At 45.2% G+C, this 18,428-nt stretch overlaps 1 pseudogene; it reads right to left on the bottom strand.

Moving 5' to 3' along the window:
• Window positions 1-10,299: 10,299 nt before the first annotated feature.
• On the bottom strand, window positions 10,300-11,845 carry LOC146855248 (uncharacterized; annotated as a pseudogene).
• Between the last annotated feature and the right edge of the window lie 6,583 nt (window positions 11,846-18,428).

Here is an 18,428-nt window from a genome sequence, read left to right as displayed (position 1 = left end):
TTGAGTAACATTATAACTTTTTGTGTGTATGCAGCATGGACCCTGAACTGATGTATTCCGAGGTGCTCTTATGTGATGATGAAGGAAAAGGATGCAATGTTAAAAAAGTAATTGCCTAGAATCACACAATGTGATCGAATGGAAGCAGAGATTGGTGCAAGGTTTGTGGTTTCACATTGTTCAATTTGGCCACTACTTGGTTAGCTCATGTTTTCTCCCGATTAGCCCAAATTTAATGCTTTGTGTTTAATTCTTGGAGGTACTAAGTCAGCGCACTATGCTAAATAATCCAGGCTCTGCATATTTCACAAGGATTGGTGGTGGCAGTGTTGGGGAAAGAACATTTTTTTGCAGAAGCTAAAATGAAAACCAGAGCCTTTATTCTTGGTCAGCAGATTAAGACCATTTGCTAGAACGTAGCTAAAATTATTTAATCATTGTCATCCATTCTTGACTTAATTCAGTCACCCACTCTTCACCCATCCAACTAGGCATTCATGCATTCTTTGAGCCATGTAGCCATGTCTCCAATCTCAATCCATTTTGGATCGGGTACACTTTTGCTATGCTGCTGCGATTTTGAATTGGGCAAAGTGTTGTGAACTGTGGAAACTCAGGTTACTAAAACGTCTGCCATTTTGAACTGGACTGGATTAGGAGTTACTGAGTTCTATGCCATTTGGTAATCATGTTTTCCAGGGCTAAGAGACCGGTGCAATATCCTGTGCAGCACATATTGTATTAACTTACAGATAATGCAAGATGTTGTGGTTCCTTCTCCTTTTTTTGACTGTGCCATGCCCACTGCCTTTGAATTAGATGTGCTGGAAAGATACCTTTCAGGCATATTTATATAAAATAAATGGAGATACGTTTACAAATTAAAATAAAAAAGAGACTTACTGCTAGATAATTTGGATCCTGAGGGCATTACCGTTGATAGCCATTGTCATATGTCCTGTGCAGGCCCATTGTCATTTTTCCTATGTTAGCATGAGCACATTGCAGTCCTTACTTTAATTTGCACACGTTGCTGCACATACGTACTTTGCTTTGTGCCACTCTGTACTTTCAAACAGAACTCACTGTTATTTTGTGTTTTATATTTTCCAGAGATTTAGTCTGAACACTGTGGACAAGGTCAAACAACTATGCCCCTTTGTATTTTTTTGGGGTCAGGCTCTAGCGCATAAACAAAACACACACATGCAGTGATTGTTTGGGAACACGTACTCTTTGGTCATATAGGTATGCACAGTTGGGAAAATACACAGATGAGATCGCAACTACATCCAAGATGTAGAACCTTCATCTGTGCATGCTAAGGTACAAGGTCTGCAGAAAACACCCAGAGATTCGATATTTAATCACTATGCTTCTGTAAAACGAGAGAAGGGTTAGTTCACCCTGTCTTATACAATGACAGATCTGTTTATGATTCATGCATTACTTATTATGCTGACCGTATTTGTGTTAGGGGTTACTTGTTGTGGCTCGTATACTGCATACTAGAGCACAATAGTTTTAAAATAAATATATTTATATTTCTTGTGTCTTTGTCAGATCTTATTGTGGAAAAGTACGAATGTGAGAGCGAAAGGGTGTGTCGTGTCACCATGATTCCTGAGAGAGTGTGGAGTGTTGCGTTCTTGGGTGTCTCATCGCTTGTTCCTCTGTGAGTGAGGAGGAGGGCAAGTGAGACAGTATAGCTAGTCGGTCCAGGGTTCATGGTTGCTAAGGTGGAAGGATAACTCAGTCCCTGTCTACTAAGGTTCCATGGTCCCAAGCATAGTTCTGTTATTTCGCAGAATCCTTGCAGTACCATATACACCCAAATGAATTTGGAAGGCGCATTAGGTGACATGATAAATGCAGAAGTCATAGACGAGTATTCATCTGTTATTAATACTTTCGAAAAAATTGTTTCTCCAGCTAGGAATGTATTTTTGGAATTACATAAATTCCTTCAACGATCTCAACAGCAGGGTGCATATATACATGATTTTGTGTCTGCCTGATGGGGTTTGGCTGTCCCGCGTAATTATCGAGAATTCAAGGATGAAATCATTCAAGACCAATTTATTCAGAAAACTAATTACAAGAAAAGGACAAGAATGATTATTTTCTACTGAGGACCATGATCTTGAGTTCGCAATTACAACTGCAAGGAGAGTTGAGATCTCAGAGGCATATTCCAAGGAAATATCAATGCCAGTTGAACAAGGTCAGCCCTATTCCAGATGTATTTTAAATGTAACTGTAACTAAAAATATTATATGGTACTCACTGTAAAGGGGGAGGTTGAGTCTGATGGCCACCAAAACTGTAAATCACCCTAAAGTATTAGAAATGATGATGGGAATATTGAGTGTGTTGTTTTGGTGAAACCATTGAAAAGAAAGCCCTCATATTGCAACATTAGTGTCCACTTAATGGCTGATTTGGGGTCCCTATTTATGGTGATTTACCCAGAGTTTAAAAAAAAATGTAGGCCACAAGAGCTGAAAGATTCTTGTGTACAAAACCATTGCTGAAGGAAGAAAGAGAATTGACGTTGAGGGGCAATTTGATGGCATGCTTGAATTTTAAGGCAAAAGTGTGCAGTTTATGTATCAAAACAAGGATCTTACCTCTTGGGATGAAACAATCAATATGAACTTGAGATTGTGCTTGACTCCATTCACCCAGAATGTGTGGTTACCTATTGCACACACATTCTACAAGGTACTTTTATCATTAAGAGCTGATGCAAAGAATTAGATAAGTTGTGTGAATTGGATGTAATTGAGCCAATAGAGAGCTCCGAGGGGTTTCCTCCAATAGTTCTGGCACACAAGACTAAGGGACTTGAATCAAAGTACATTGGTTGAAGAAGACAGCTGTACTGTAGTAACCTTGCATTATATCACCTATCAAATATATACCTTGGCTGTAGAAGAAAGTCTGACAAAAGGTTTGGGGGGGAATGACAAATAACTCCAGCAGCAAAAGTAAATACACAGCCCACAAAACATTCCTGTTACACTTCAGTACTTAACAAAAAGATTCTCAAATTTCACACCTAAAGCCATATAGTCAGTTTTTAGTTTTTCAATGAAATTATTCTACTAAATATGTTGGCTTTCCCTGTAGTCCAAAATGTTATATGACATCACAGTACATATCCCCATGCACAATTTCCCACGTCATATTTACTTCAGACACTGACATAAAACTCAGATTAGGCAACATATTACAGCTTGATCCATGTCCACAGTTGGGTAATGAGTCATGAACTTGGTCTTATTTCAAGGTTACCTGATCAAATACACTTACGCATATGTCATACAACTTTCAATCTTGATTAATCCCTGGAAGTATGCCATGTATCTCCATCATTGCTTCATCATCTGGACATGACAAAGGACATTGAGTACTGCGTTAGGGTATGAGTTTCCCTGTCATCAATATGTACAAATTTCGGTTGCTGTATTCACAATAACTGTATACCAATTACAAGTATTTGTTAACAGACAGGCTGGCTTATACACATATGAAAGAATGAGTAATCATGCTAATATGACGCTCCAAACATAAATTAAGTAGTATTTTTGATGCAAAACGTAACATGTATTTGTAAAGTGCACGTTCACCCAAGGGTACCTTGGCGCCGAATTTCTGATGTTTATTATTACCTAACTCAACGGTACTCATTTTATCAAACTCAGAAGAATGAAAGGCTTAGTGGACCTGCCCGGATTTGAACCTGTGACCATGAGGGTGAACACATGCCCCTACAGTGGATGCATTAGTCCACTAAGCCACCATAAGCACAATTTGGGATATGTTTAAAATCCAAAAAGTAGGCACTAATACTGATGTCCCCAGTGATTTTGGCTCTCATGTTTGTGTAGAATCCTAACTTACCAATAGGACGTTTGGTACACCCACTGCATCAGAAGTGCAAATGATGACATGTCACATTTAAGAGGGGTACCATCACATAATTCACATTACTTAAGGAGCATCACACCTAATACAATAAAGACTAGTGGGCTGTTTGGTACAACTGTCCTCCATTACATCAAACTGCATGATGCATATGTGGAGTTTCGGCAGCCTTATTTCTGATCAGGACAGTACATTGGTTGTGGACAGGAATCAGGTGGGATCCTGCTTAAACGTAAATAGGCACATCACATTATCCTACACCTTGTACAAGACTTACACCTTCAAGAACTCTTCTTGCACCTAGGATATGGGTCCCCCTAAATGTTGATGGAAAAAGTAAGGCCTGGAACAAAATTGGGCCATGTAACATGTCAAACTTAGTTAAGGACTTATCCCTTGTTGCTGCTTTTGGGCTGTTGGGCCCTCAACTGCCCATCTAGCTCTGTATATGCCACCGCAAACATGTAGCCATTAGTGGGGGTCTGGGTATGGCACACACCCCTCACACATTGAAAACACTTCCCCAGCTCGACTTCCATGATCTTACGGGTCCAGCGTCCTAGGTCCTCCCACCTCTTGCGACAATGAACGCTGCACTGCCTGTATACCCCCAGGGTCCACACCTTCCTGCTGATGACCTTCCATATATCCTGCTTCTGAGGGGCGTTGATCTGCATGGAGACAAGAAAGGCAAGAAAAATCAATGGGATTGTGATTTAAGTTTGTCTTTATAGATGTTACATGCTGACATATATATGTACTCATACACACTTTTGCAGTGACCTGTTGGCCATCCTTAACCCATGTTGTGGTCTAAACACACTAATCCAGGTTTGTGACATCATCTATCCCAGGGGCAACATCTATCCCAGATTATGTTGGGACATAATCTGGGATTTGTCCCACTTCTGATCAATCCAAGGGATTTTGAACTACTGGAGGCTAAACACTTTAGGGAACTATGAATACTGTCCAGTGTGAAGGAGGGACCTGCAGTTTGGACATGATATATTTTGACATGTGAGTCTTTGTTCTTAGTGCAAGACTCAGCAATATCTTTCTTCCAACTGTTGTCCGTTTAAAAGCATTCAAGGGCACACTTTAAGCACACCAAAAAGTTTGAGCAGCAAAGCATATATGTTCTTCACAGCTGTACTTCAGTGCTTCAGTTGTTTGACCCTGTGACTCAGGTCCAGAATGACCCACGATTCTAACTAGCCACTTCTCATTGTGAGGCCTTGCTATCTACAGCCTTATGATCATGATGTTACATGAGCACCACCTTTCCCCTACTTATAAATTAAAAGGGTAATCTTGTTCCCATCCAATAAATGACCTCAAGGCTGTTTGCTACTCTGAAGGTGTCTGGTAGCTAGGCGCCAAACAACAGTTTAGAGAGCCCTGCTATAGACTGGGGGAATTGTGGGACTATACACATAGCTAACATCATCTTCAATCGCATTTTACAGAGCACAGACAAATCTCATATTTTTCCATTTACCATGATGTGAGTTGCCAAATTAGGATCAGCACAACAACTATGTACATGCATTTTTCTCTACATACAGACCTATTATGACCTAGGGATTTAAACATACTTCACATTTTAAAGGTGATGTTTATGAGACCTTCTACAGTGCTTACAAATCCCTGACATGAGTGTCCTATGTAAGGGCCACAATATGTGACACATAACACCAATGACTACACTTCACACTGGAACTCAAAGGCACATTGTAGCCTGTGTAAATGGAATTAAGCCAGTTAAATTCAAATTTGTATTTCAAACATGTACCTGTTCCTCTGGTGAGCCATTGAGGTGGCCTACAGGGAAAGCACATCAGTTGCCAGCAGCTCCAGCTTTTCTGCTGAGAAAGCAGGGGTCCTCTCTCCTGCTTTACCTGGCAAGGTTGCTCCCAGAGGTGACAAACAGCAGCAATAGTGGAGGAGGTCTTGACAATAGCAGTCTTTGGAAGCAAGTGAGCTATTTCTCCAACCGCCGCTTACATGTATGCAACATACGCGATCGACAGACACAGCCATTGGCCTTCTACCATTATGTTCTCCAACGTTAGCCTATGGCTGTGTCCGTTGTGAAGTTTAAACGCCCACTTTGTGGTCGACTTCTGCCTGCACTGTCCGATTCCACATGTCCTATCAGCAAAGTCAGGCACCCGCCATTTTAAGGGTTCAAAATATTGTGTTAGTGACTGTTAAGTGCGTCACCACTACTCCAACTGGGGCCTAGTACGTTCAAATAATCACACTTCGATGGCCACTTATATTTCTGAGAAGAAACATTTATGTGAAGTGTGTTACTGTACTGAAACATGATTTTAGTGCAGTGTTGTGTACACTTCTGCTGATGTTATTTGTTTTTGAAAATATTTTTTTTTAATTAACTGTGTAGATAATACTTTTGAAATGTATTACTTACACATTTATTGTAAAGATTCATGTAAAGGCCAAAAATGTTATTTGAGATAGATAAGGGCCAAGAAGCAAATGTTGGTTCAAATTATGTATCAAACCATATACATATTGATAAATTACATTGCTCATGTGTTACTCATCAAATATGTTACTGTGGATTATGTAATTAATGTTCATATGTTTTTCTAATGCAGACATATGAATCCTGGGAGAGTTAGGAGATGACAGCCTGTGGTGTACCACCCATTTCCAGACCTGTCCACCGTGGAAAAAAGGGATAAAATCAAGGAGTTCAGGTTGAATAAACATGTTAGATTAGGTCCGTTAATGTTCACACAATGTTAATTCTTAGTTAGCATTCGCAACACCATTTTTTTTACATGCCGTTTTAGGTTGTTTGAAACTGATTTTGTCTATTTCTGAGAAATGGTCTTTGCTAAGTTTTGTTTCAGAAATGTTAGGTTTTGTTTCTGTAATGAAGAGACTGTTCATATTAACACATACCTTTCTCACTAGACAGAGGCCCTCTCCCACTTGTCTAGTGACGTGCCCAGGGTAAAATGACCTTGGATTGTGCTAGGCTGTGTGAGATTCGAGAACCAAAACCTATTTCTTTGTATTTCACTGTCCAGCTGCATCTGCCTGGAAAATTCCACTGTGGGTGTGTCCTTGCTACGCCATGAAATGAGAAGTTTCCTAGTTATCACGAAGGAAAGTTTCAATTTTATTAAGGAGGCGGAGGCGAGGATTATGCATTACTTTCTTCACATTTATTAAACAGCAAGTTCAAAGATAAGGAAAAAACGTGTCATTGAACTACAACTCCCATGAACCTCGGGAGTAACCATGGCCACCAAAAGTCCAGTCATCACACGTATCAATATTCCATATACAGGTGCCGCAGCCGTAGTCCCTCCTATTTCTCTACTGCAGGAAGTTAAGCCCTTTTGGTCCTATTCCGCCTTGGAGTAAGAACCTAGGAGGATATTGAGAAGATATTGGGAACTGCTGATGAAAACTTATCACAGACCAAAACCAAACCAGTATGCCAACTGTAGTAGACAATTCCATAAAACAGTAAAAACATTATCGAAATACATATTATCTCAAGTTATCGCAAGAAACAATACAGAACCCAAGCACAGATATTATCCATGACAATGCATCGTAAATCAATGAAAAATCTACAGATCATAAGAAGTTTAAGAAGCTACTTCCCTGGTACGACAAACTCTGGACCCGGTCTTCTCCTCAGAGATAAGCTTCCCAAGGGCGGGAGGCATAGGTATAACCTGCCCGGGGAGGCTAATCCTTGCCTCCACCTCCTTAATAGAATTTAAACTTTCCTTCCTGATAACTAGGAAATTTCACATTCTACAGCAGAAGCAGAGGCGAGGATTATGCATTTTTAAAGTTTAATTACCACCAATGCGGCTGCCTCATGGATTGGTTTAAAATGGAACTTTTTAAATTTTAAAAGTTGAATGTGAAGACCAATCCACCGCATTCATAATGTCCTCCAATCTACCCCCTACCTGGATAGCCTTGGAAGCCATAGCTCCCCTGGTAGAGTGTGTGCCAAACTCACTAGTGTCGATGCCAGTCTCTGTCATAATCCACCTGACCCATCTTGAAATGGTCGGCGAGGACACCGCTTTGAACGGTTTCTTAATGGCAATCAGGAATTGTCGCTCTCCCGGAGGCCGTACCTCCAATGTCATGTCCTCATAGGCTTTTAGGCATCTGACTACACACAACTTCGGGGAATCAGGAAAAGCAGGATAAGTTACTGACCTTGTACTCGTTTTGGTTCTCCTCGATATGTTGAAAGTAACCCCTTCCGGGGTAAAAGTTCTTTCAGTAAGGTCTAGGGCTCTTACATCCGATGCCCTCTTACATGAGATGTGGCATAGCAGCATTGCCAGCTTCACCGAGATTTCCTTTCTGGACAGATACTGATTGTCCTGCCAGGATAACAGTAAGCTTAGAACCAGGTTGACATCCCAAAGGCCCACATGGCGGGACTCGGGAGGCCGAGAAATCCTAATGCCCTTAAGGAGCTTATCCCCCAGGGGTGCTTCCCCACCGGAGCGTTGTCGACCGGAACACGACCTGCCGAGATGGCCAATCTGAAGAAATTGATGGTGCAATAAGCCAGGCCCTCATGAAAAAGCTCAGCTAAGAAGTTGACTACATCCGAAACACTGGAACCCATGGGATCCTGGTGTTTCTCCAAACACCAACGCACCCATCGCCTCCAGGCTGATCTGTATCTCTTGATGGTCCCCGGGGCCCATGCCTGCTGGATGAGGAATTCAGCATCCTGCGAAAGCTAATTGTCCATCCATTGTCACCTGAAATACTCCATGCCATAAGATGAAGATGGCCCTGGAGAACTAGGGGATGAGGATAGCCCAGGGAGTCCAAAAGGGCTCCGTCGAACAATGGCAGACGATTCGGAGACTCCCAAGCCAGCTCTTGGAGAGAAGGGGACCACGCCTGAGATCGCCAGATTGGAGTAATTAGGATTATCGAGGCCTTCTGCCGTCGAACCTGCGCCGCGACACGCTGAATGAACAAGAATGGAGGAAAGGCGTAGGCCAGGATCATCGACCAGTCCTGAAGGAAAGCATCCTCCGCTTCGGTACCGGGATCCGGTCTCCAGCTGAAGTACCGGGGAAGCTGGGCGTTCCATCTGGAAGCGAAGAGATCCACCTGGCAGGGACCCCAAGTGCTCATCAGCACCTGGAAGCCTGCTGAGTCTAGTCTACAATCTCAGGCATCCCGGAAGTGCTTGGAGTTTCAGACCGCAACCGAGTTCTGTGTTCCAGGGAGGTACTCGGCTGTCACCGAAATCTGGGGTTGGAGGCAATAATGCCAGAAGTCCATGGCTAGTTCCGCCAGAGCTCTGGACCGCGTGCCCCCCAAGCGGTTGATGTACTGCACCGCCGTTGCGTTGTCCATCTGGAGGAGCACACAGCAAGACACTTTGTCCCTCGTGAACGACCGAATAGCAAAGGAGCCCGCCAGTAGCTCCAGACAGTTGATATGAAGGGAAAGTTCCTCCTCCGTCCACTTGCCTCCCACAGAGGTCGAGCCGCATCTGGTGCCCCATCCCAGGCGACTGGCGTCTGACTATCACAAGATCCGGCTGCGAACCAAAGATCGCCCGGCCATTCCATGCCTCCATATGGTCGATCCACCACTGGAGCTCTGTCCTGGCTTCCTGAGTCAGAGAGACTAACTCGGAGTAGGTAAGACCCCTCCGCAGGTGGGACGCTTTCAGCCTCTGAAGTGCTCGGTAGTGCAGGGGACCCGGAAAGATGGCCTGAATCGAGGAACAAACCAACTATCCTGGCAAGCTGCCGCAAGGAGATCTTGTCCCTCCTGAGGACTTTCCTCAATTCCTTCTTGATTTTGAGTATCTTCTGCTCCGGGAGATTTAGGGTCGCTGCCCTGGAATCTATTCTGAAGCGCAAAAAGGTCATGTTCTGCTGTGGGACTAGGTCTGACTTCTGTCGATTGATGATAAACCCCAGGTCCTGAAGGAAGGAGATCGTGACCTCTAAGTGGGCGATCAGTTGTGTTTTGGACTGATCCATCAACAGAATGTTGTCCAGGTAAATGATCAACCGGATACCCATAGTCCGGAGGTGTTCCACCACCAGTTTGAGGAGCTTCGTAAAGCCCCATGGGACCGATGACAGGCCGAAAGGCAGAGTCCGAAACTCGAAAACCTGCGCTCTCTACTGGAACTGGAGGAACCTGCAGTGCGGGGGGAAATGGGAACAGAGAGGTAGGCGTCTTTGAGATGCAGACATGCCAACCAATCGTCCTGCAAAAGTAGATTCCTGAGGAGATGAATCCCCTCCATCTTGAAGTGGCGATAAACTAACCACTCGTTGAAGGCTCTGAGGTTGATAACAGGCCGAAAGCCTATTTCCTTCTTTCTACCAAGAAGATGTTGCTTAAGAAACCCGTGAGATGAAGCTCTGTAAGGCAAATTGCCCCTTTGGACAAAAGATCTTGCACTTCCTGGTCTATAAGAGACTCGTCTTGAGAAGAAAACATCAGCGGACGGGGTCTGAAACCTTGCACTGGCGTCCCGTAGAACTCTATGTGAAACCCTCTGACGGTTTCTAGCACCCAAGTGTCTGAGGTGATCTCTGCCCACTTGTGAAAGAACAGGGAGACTCTGCCCCCAACCGAACTGGGGATATTAAAGAAGTGCTTACCGTTGTACCCACTGGAGTTGTTGTGGGATCCTACCCGGCCTCGGTTGCTCTTCCCTCTGCCACCCCGGGAGGGGTAGAAGGCCCCTTGGCGGCCATCCTGCCATCCGTTGTTTCGTTTGGCCTGGGTTCTGTTGGGGCTTTGACACCACTGGCGGCCGGAGGAGTGACCCCTGCCTCTTCCGGCCCCGCCGAAAACCTTCCTAGGGAAAATCTTCTTCATGGAAGCCTGCGCCTTATCTAGGGCCGAAAACGTAGCAACAAATTTCCCTAACTCTTTGACTAAAGGATCGCCGAAGAGGGAGCCTTGAGCTATCGGACCAGCCTCCGAGGACGAGAGTTCCCCCAGCTTAGGATCAATTTTTAGCAGCAGGGAACGGCGGCGCTCGGCCGAGAGAGCGCAATTAGTATTGCCAAGAAGGCACATCGCCCGCTGTGCCCACCCCGCTACTTCGTCCGCAGGGAGGGGCTGACCAGAATCTCGGGCCCTCTCCGCCAGCTCGATGACCTTGGTCAGCGGCCCCACCACATCTAAGAGCTTGTCTTGGCATGCTCTCCATGATCTATCGATCCCCTTCTTGGGGTCCTTCATATATTTAGAGAAAAATGTACATAATTTAGGATCAATTTCGGGGATAAGAGTGACTCTGTTGGGAAGGGACGGCCTAGGACATTCCAACCGAAGCCGGGCCCTAACCTCCTTGTTGAGGGGCTGCCTGATCTTATCGGCGACATAGTCGGACACCTTCTTGTCTGGGAACCATTTTGTGGACCTGGGACTGAATATGCATGGGGGGGTCAAACATGTCAGAAGAGGGGCCCTCCCCCTCTCCCATGGAGGAGGCCGAAGACTGTGGGCGCCATGACCTGTCGGGCTCCTGGGACCCATCTGAGGAGTCCTCATCATCGTCACATTCTCCCTCCCCCACCTTGGGGAACCCCTCCTTTGGGTCGAAATCCATCGCAACATCGTCGCCAGTAGCTCTGGGCAACTCATCCTCCCGGTAGGGTGCATCATGCAGCGTGCGCGCACTCTTCTGGAAGGCTTCCGCCAGGCGACTGAAGCCCTGGAGGTGCCCCGCGTCACGCTTAGGTGCCTTGCTCGGATGAACAGGAAGCACACCGCTAGGCCCGGCTTCCCCGTCCCCCAGTATTCCAGTGCCCTTGAAAACATGGGCAGACAGTCTGTCAATGCTTTCCTGCAGAGGGGCAAGCGCCTGGGCAATGGCCGAAGAGAGGAGCTTGTCCATCTCTGCAGGTCTGCGTGGCTGGGGGAGCCTATCCTCCTCAGAGGATAAAGAGGGAGTGTAATCATGCTCACGGTGTGACTGCATGCTGACAAAGACAGGAGGACACCCAGCAAAAAACGCCCCAATAAAGTTAAAGGGGGCCGCCCCCTCGCCGGTGTCCAGTGAAGTCGCCACAAACAGACGGTGACAAGCGGGAGCCGGAGATCGGCAAAAATATGCTAATTGAACCAAATGGGCTAAGCTCGTCAAACTTACCGCGCGGCGGTGTCAGGCGAGGGGGGAAAGGGAGTCAAGGCACGAGCGGCAGACCGCTCTGATCCCTCAGCGCCACTCGTCCACAAGCATCGCAACCGGCACTGTGGAGCGAGGGGATAAAGAAGAGGCGCGAAACAGCGCCACCTAGCGCACCCGCGATGAATACAAAACCAACGTGCTCGGGCAGAAGCCTACTGCACTGAAATAAAGGGAAAGAAAACTCGCTGCTAAAGACCGCGTGGAAAGCGGAACAAGGCAAAAAAGGCAATGAACCGCAACTACATCAAGCAAATACAGCCCATCAAGCCAAATCCCCAAACTATCAGGAAAGGAGTGAAGGGACTTAACTGACGGGCCAGCAGTGAAGAAAGAGGAGGGACTACGGGTACGGCAGCTGTATATGGATTATTGATACGTGTGATGATTGGACTGTTGGCCATGGTTACTCCCGAGGTTCATGGGCGTTGTAGTTCAATTACATGTTTTTTCCTTATCTTTGAACTTGCTGTTTAATAAATGTGAAGAAAGTAATGCATAATCCTCGCCTCTGCTCCTGCTGTAGAATGTACATAATGTATCTCTATGCTTGCTGTTCTTTAGCTCCCTATGTAGCACTCTCATGGACTGTGCAGATGGGGCTCCGCTCTGAGTGTATACGAATAAACAGTTATTGGTTCATATTCTCCACTGCCTGACCAACTCTTCATTTGGTACGGAAGTCTGAGAGGTAGTCATCAGTGACCTGGTGGCCCCAAGCGGGTCACTTCCTTCAAACAAACCATACTGTATTTATTTAATCAGTTGGAGCCAGATCTTCAGCCCCACAACAGGAATCCCACATCTGTTACATCAATTGTCAAACTCATGGCAGTACTTCATTTTGTTGCCACAGGTTCTTTCCAGTTCATTGTGGCAGTATCTGGTGGCATGTCGTAACAATCTTTTTGTGGTGTGGTCCAAGAATTCTTTCCTCAATTATGAGACGCATCAACAGCTTCATCCATTTTACACGGCATCAGGATTTAGCTAATGTGAAGGGGGACTTTCACGGGTTGGGTTGCCTACCACATGTGGTTGGAGGAATTGATGGCACTCATATTGCATTAGCGCCACCACATGCGAGAGAATAGATCGACCAGAATCGGAAACACTTCCATGCAATCAACGTGCGAGTTGTCTGCTCACGGAATTTTTACATCACAAGCCATTTTCCTGGCTCTGCCCATGATTCCTTTATATTATGGAACATCCCCATACCCCAGCAAATATCACCACTTGGACCTGAGAGGGCTTGGCTTATTGGTAAGCACAATTTGTCATGTTTTTGTTTGGGTAATTTCTAGAGTAATAATCAAAAATTTTGCTAGATATTTTTGCTCTGTTTTTTGCCTTCCATCTAGGTGTCTCAGCTTATCCCAACCTACTATGGATGTTGGCACCTCTGAGGAATCCAGAAACAGTAGGAGAAGTCCACAGGTGGAGAAGTGTGGCTCAATGGTTAGCGCGGCAGACCTCGATGCAGAGCACTGGCCCGGGACCAGGGTTCGATTCCTGTCGCGGCAGGGTCTCGGGCTATAATTTCCGCGAACCGAATATTCTCGCCTCAGTGCCTATTCTAATCATGGGTCCCACGCTGCAACTCTGGGGAATAGCTTGCTTAATCTCCACAACGGCCCCAACAGCGCTGGGATGCCTGGCCTTCACCATGGGGGTGCCCAGGAGTGGACACCTCACATGGAAAGCCAGGAAGGGTTCCTTCAGCGGTATGAATACAGCGCTGAGATACCCGTAGTGGTGATCGGCGCTATATAAAAAAACCACACATTTACATTTACTTCAATGAGGCCCACTTCACATCATGGCAGCCAATGGAGTGGGCTTTTGTGCTCCTAAAGGCCAGATTTCACTGCCTGAACAAAGCTGGTGGAGCCCTCCTCCACTCATCCGCTAAGGTGTACCAAATCACTGTGGCCTTCTGCATTCTCCACAACATCGGCCTGTGAAGGAACATTGCTTGGATCATAGAGTAGACCATTAGGAGGCTCTGGGTGAGGATCCTGCTATGCCAGAAGATGATAGTGGTGAAAAGGAAGGAGTAGACTTATGTTGAGATGTTATTTACAACTTCTGCTCATGAGTGTAAGTCTATCTTTACATGGTATGTCTCTTACCGTTCCACCAACTATTGATGTGCTGATGAGAGAAGTATGTGGCGGTACTTTGTTGGGAAGGGCAAAGTCAGGGAAAAACAGGCCACAGCTGTTTGTTGATCAAAGTGTGGACACATTGACTCCTGTCTTCAGTTTCATTGTTTTCCTCTGATTGTATTCTGAAACTGTCCTTCACAAGTTGCCTTTGTAATGTGGCCATCATGTTCTGTGTGAAAGGTAATGTATTTTTTTGGAATCTGTTTTAGGTTCCTTTACCATGTCAATTTCATTTGGACATTTCAGAGTTGTGACACTTGCCGGTATATGGTGCTGTTTCCAAGTACAAAGTAAACATGTGTTGATCCCGGGAAAGACAGACACAGAGATTGTGTAGGAAGCTGGCTCTCTATTTGAGGTGGGCGGAATTTGCGTATTCGCGCTACGCAAAGTGCCGCAAAATGGTGAAAAATCTCCACGAGCACGCAAAAGTTCAGCGAACACGAGGAATTGCTTGTTATGCCCGTTCGCAATGCTTTTTTCCTGTTCGCAAACGCTGTTTGCGTACTCGGGGAGAAATATCTCACGAACACGCATTCTGAATGCACGAACAAGCCAAAAATTCCACGAAGCTGCGGATCGCGAAATTTGTGGCAATTCCACGTTCTCTGCGAAACGCAAAATTACCCAAATTCCGCAAATTCTGCGAGCGGAACGGAATTTACCGCCCAGGCCTACTCTCTATAGAGTGTACTAAAATGAAGTACACTGTGCAGAGAACCCAGTGGATCCCTTATTGGTAAACAGAGGTTAAAGTAGATGATACTAATGCTCTTTTTGTGCTAGTGTGGGCGACACAGTTGGGCTTATCAGAGGGAGAAACGCAATTAACAAGACATCAGAGACAAATTTATAAAAATAGTATCAATGTTTATGTATATTTTCAGACCAAGAACTTTGATCTACAGTAAGAACTTTAGATGCTACGATTTGTGTGCAATTACGTATCATTGACGCCAATGGAGAAAAGCAGAAAAATCCATATAAAATAAGGCAATGCTTTCACGAAGTTCACTTTCTAGTTTCAGATTGATAGCAGGACGACGACTAAAGTTACAGCAGGAGAAGTTTGGAAGCAACCCCGATTCGGCTGGGATCATGGGACTGAATTTGTTGGTAGCTGATGCGCTATGACGAAGGGGGGCCATCTAGAAATAGACTGCACAAGGGGAATTAGAAGTAAGTCTGGTGGGTCCCTCTGCAGGGAGGAGGTCGAAGGCGTCATGGTATCCCGGTAGCATGGCTGGTTTGTCATTGCAGGTGTCAGTGGTGCAGAGTGCAGAGCAAATAGGTGAGCGGGGCATCCTGCATTGATAAGGCCTCGCAGTCAGGAGCAGCCAACTTGGAGAGGTGATTTCAGGACAGCTGGCCTACTCAGGATGTGTGTCTTAGGGGTCTCGATGTCTCTCGATGGGTGCACGCTTCAGGTGTGATTGGAGTCCAGCACAGACTCTTCATCTCGGTTTGCTGTTGGAGGTCTGGTACAGTGGGTATTGGTAGTTAATGGTTTCATACTTGGCATGGAGACAGATCTGACTCTCTGGAGCTGCCATACCTCTTTTGGTGCCAGGTGCTGTATCAAAGTTGTCAGGAGCAGGACATTCATAAACCAGACTCAACAGGATCATGCCTGTGGTGTGCAGGGGAGTGATACCATCACTCCAATGGAAGTTCTTGGTGATTTTGCGCAGGCTGGAGGAGTTCTGGGTTTCTTGGAGTCTTCATAGGTTCCGATCGACATGCCACACTGTGATTATCAAAGTCCTAAAGGCAGCAGGCTGGGTTTGGTGCCAACTTTTTTGGCAGCAGGGCTTCAGTTCTGGGCATCAAGTCTTCTTTGTCTTGGTCTTCTTCCTGTTCATTAAATCTGAATACTGAATTTAGGGGTGCTACAATGAGATACAGGTAGTAGCCAATGAGCTACTTACCTTTAGGGTGCCTACACCCTCTAAGTGACCACTTTCTGTGAGAAGGGCACTACCCTAGCCCTGATAGGTTGTTTGTCCACCATCCCAAGATGGTGAATTTTCAGGAGGGGGTCTCACATCGCCTGCCGCACTTTAGTGGTGGTGCTGGCTGAGTGTGGACCCTCCTAGATATCAGGGGTACCATTTATAGGGACTCGCAAGGGTGGCTGAAGTAGTGCCAATCGTGGTAGAATTTCAGGAAGAGATATGGCACTGGGTACCTGGTTAGCAGAGACCCAGGGCAGTTACAGTTCGAAATCACATTAGGCATCAAGCAAAAACTGGGGGCTAACTATGTCAATATAGGCACTTCCTACACTTTGGGTTTACAAATGTTGTACCAAGGCAACTTGAACTGTGATTGAATGGAAGTTTTGGAAATTACATTGGACTTGTTCTCTGTGGTGTACTGGCATTAAAGCAATACGTGTGCCATCATTTGCTCAAAACACATATGGGAGTGGAGCCAATTCATGAAAATCTCCCTTAACTTTGCTAAAATCCTCATTGTGTGTAAAGTGTATGTAGGTGTTGATGTGTCACATCATTGTGGGACATACGTCTTGTAGCACACCACTGAATCTTTGTTGTAACAATCGCAACAGATACTGGAACAGTAGTTTGTAATGGTACTGTGTCTGCAAAATGTAGTGCTGCCATGGTTTTGTCTCTTGGTGTTCTTAGGTAGGATTCCAATGCTATTGTATTGTTTTAGACATGTCCCCTTCTTCCATGTCAGGAAGGTCTTGAACTGGAAATGTGCAAAGTGGCCCTGAGTATAAGTGTAATATATGGATTGTGATGTTAGTGCAAACGTTGGCAGACAAGTATTGTTCAAAAGGAATTAACATAGTAGTTGAGTATTGAATGATGTGAAATAATTTTGAGTAAAGTTTGGGAACTTGAAATAAACATTACCTACTTCAAAATCTTCTATGGGTACACAAACTGTTGTTTTTTGTCATTGTCAAGTTATGATGGAAGATGACAAATGCTTTGATAGAGCTGAGAAATACAACTCCATTGTATGAGTGTTCGACTTGTAAATGTATTATTACAAATGTGAGAAAATTAAAGGGTGTGAACATAACAAAAGCAAATCAAAAAGTGGGGACATTAGTCATGGTGAATGAAACCATAGTTGTTGAGCCAGAGTTGTTTGAAGTCCAATGCCCAAACTACTACTGCATCAGAAAGGCACATTTGTACAGAAATGGTCTGCAGAGTGAATAGCAGGCACACAGTGAAGGATATTGGTGTTGAGGGTTCTTGTTGGTGGTGTAAGAAGTCTTGCCATCCTTACCTCCTGGTGATTTAGGTGGTCGTCCCCTCTTGCTCGGGGATCCATATCTGCAGGGTCTGGGGGTCTACAGGTGGTTCTTCAAGTGGCAGGGCCTCATTTCCCGTGGCTGATGTAAATGGCTCAGATTTTGTAGGTCCACAGAAAGGGGTCGATGGTGCTGGAAACACCCTACACATGTGGGTATAAATGTCCTGCAGCACCCCAGTAAGGGAGCCAATATTGGAGCTCTGGGCCTCGATCTGGTGGTTGTAAACCCTCTACAGATTAATCTCCCAGAGCTTGGTGAGTACCTGGCCCATCATGAATTGGGCACCCAAGACTTGTGCGATGGTGATCTGGGTATCAGTAACCCCAGTGGACTCAGTCTGCTGGCCCACAAAGAACGAACCCATGACCCCTACCTACTACTACTCCTGACACCTTTTGTGCAATCACAGTTTGGTTTGTGAAACTCATGACATCAGTACAATTGTTTGAGAAGAACAGGTCAACATTCAGAATACAACACAAACCATTTTCAGAAGAGAGCATTGGATAGGGATCGATTAGAGCATGACACTTTACCATATGTTGAAATATGTTAGAAAGAGAGAATGAGCAACATGACATAGCAATATGCTTTTGAGAAACAGAAACAGGGCATCATGATAGTTGCAGTCATTTCAAATACAAGTTCCGAGACATAGAAGATGGTTAGTGGAACATACCTGTGGAAAATATGCAGTGGAAATGGGCAAGACATTTACAATATGACACACATATGGGTAATGGGTTATTTGGTATTGGAACAGTTACAGGCATCATACCACCTGTAATCTTAGATGCAATACAATACTTTCACACAAACAATC

The sequence above is a fragment of the Triturus cristatus genome, chromosome 4_1 (assembly GCF_964204655.1).
Source record: "Triturus cristatus chromosome 4_1, aTriCri1.1, whole genome shotgun sequence".
NCBI classification, from domain to species: Eukaryota; Metazoa; Chordata; class Amphibia; order Caudata; family Salamandridae; genus Triturus; species Triturus cristatus.
This window is presented reverse-complemented; position numbering and strand designations above follow the sequence as displayed.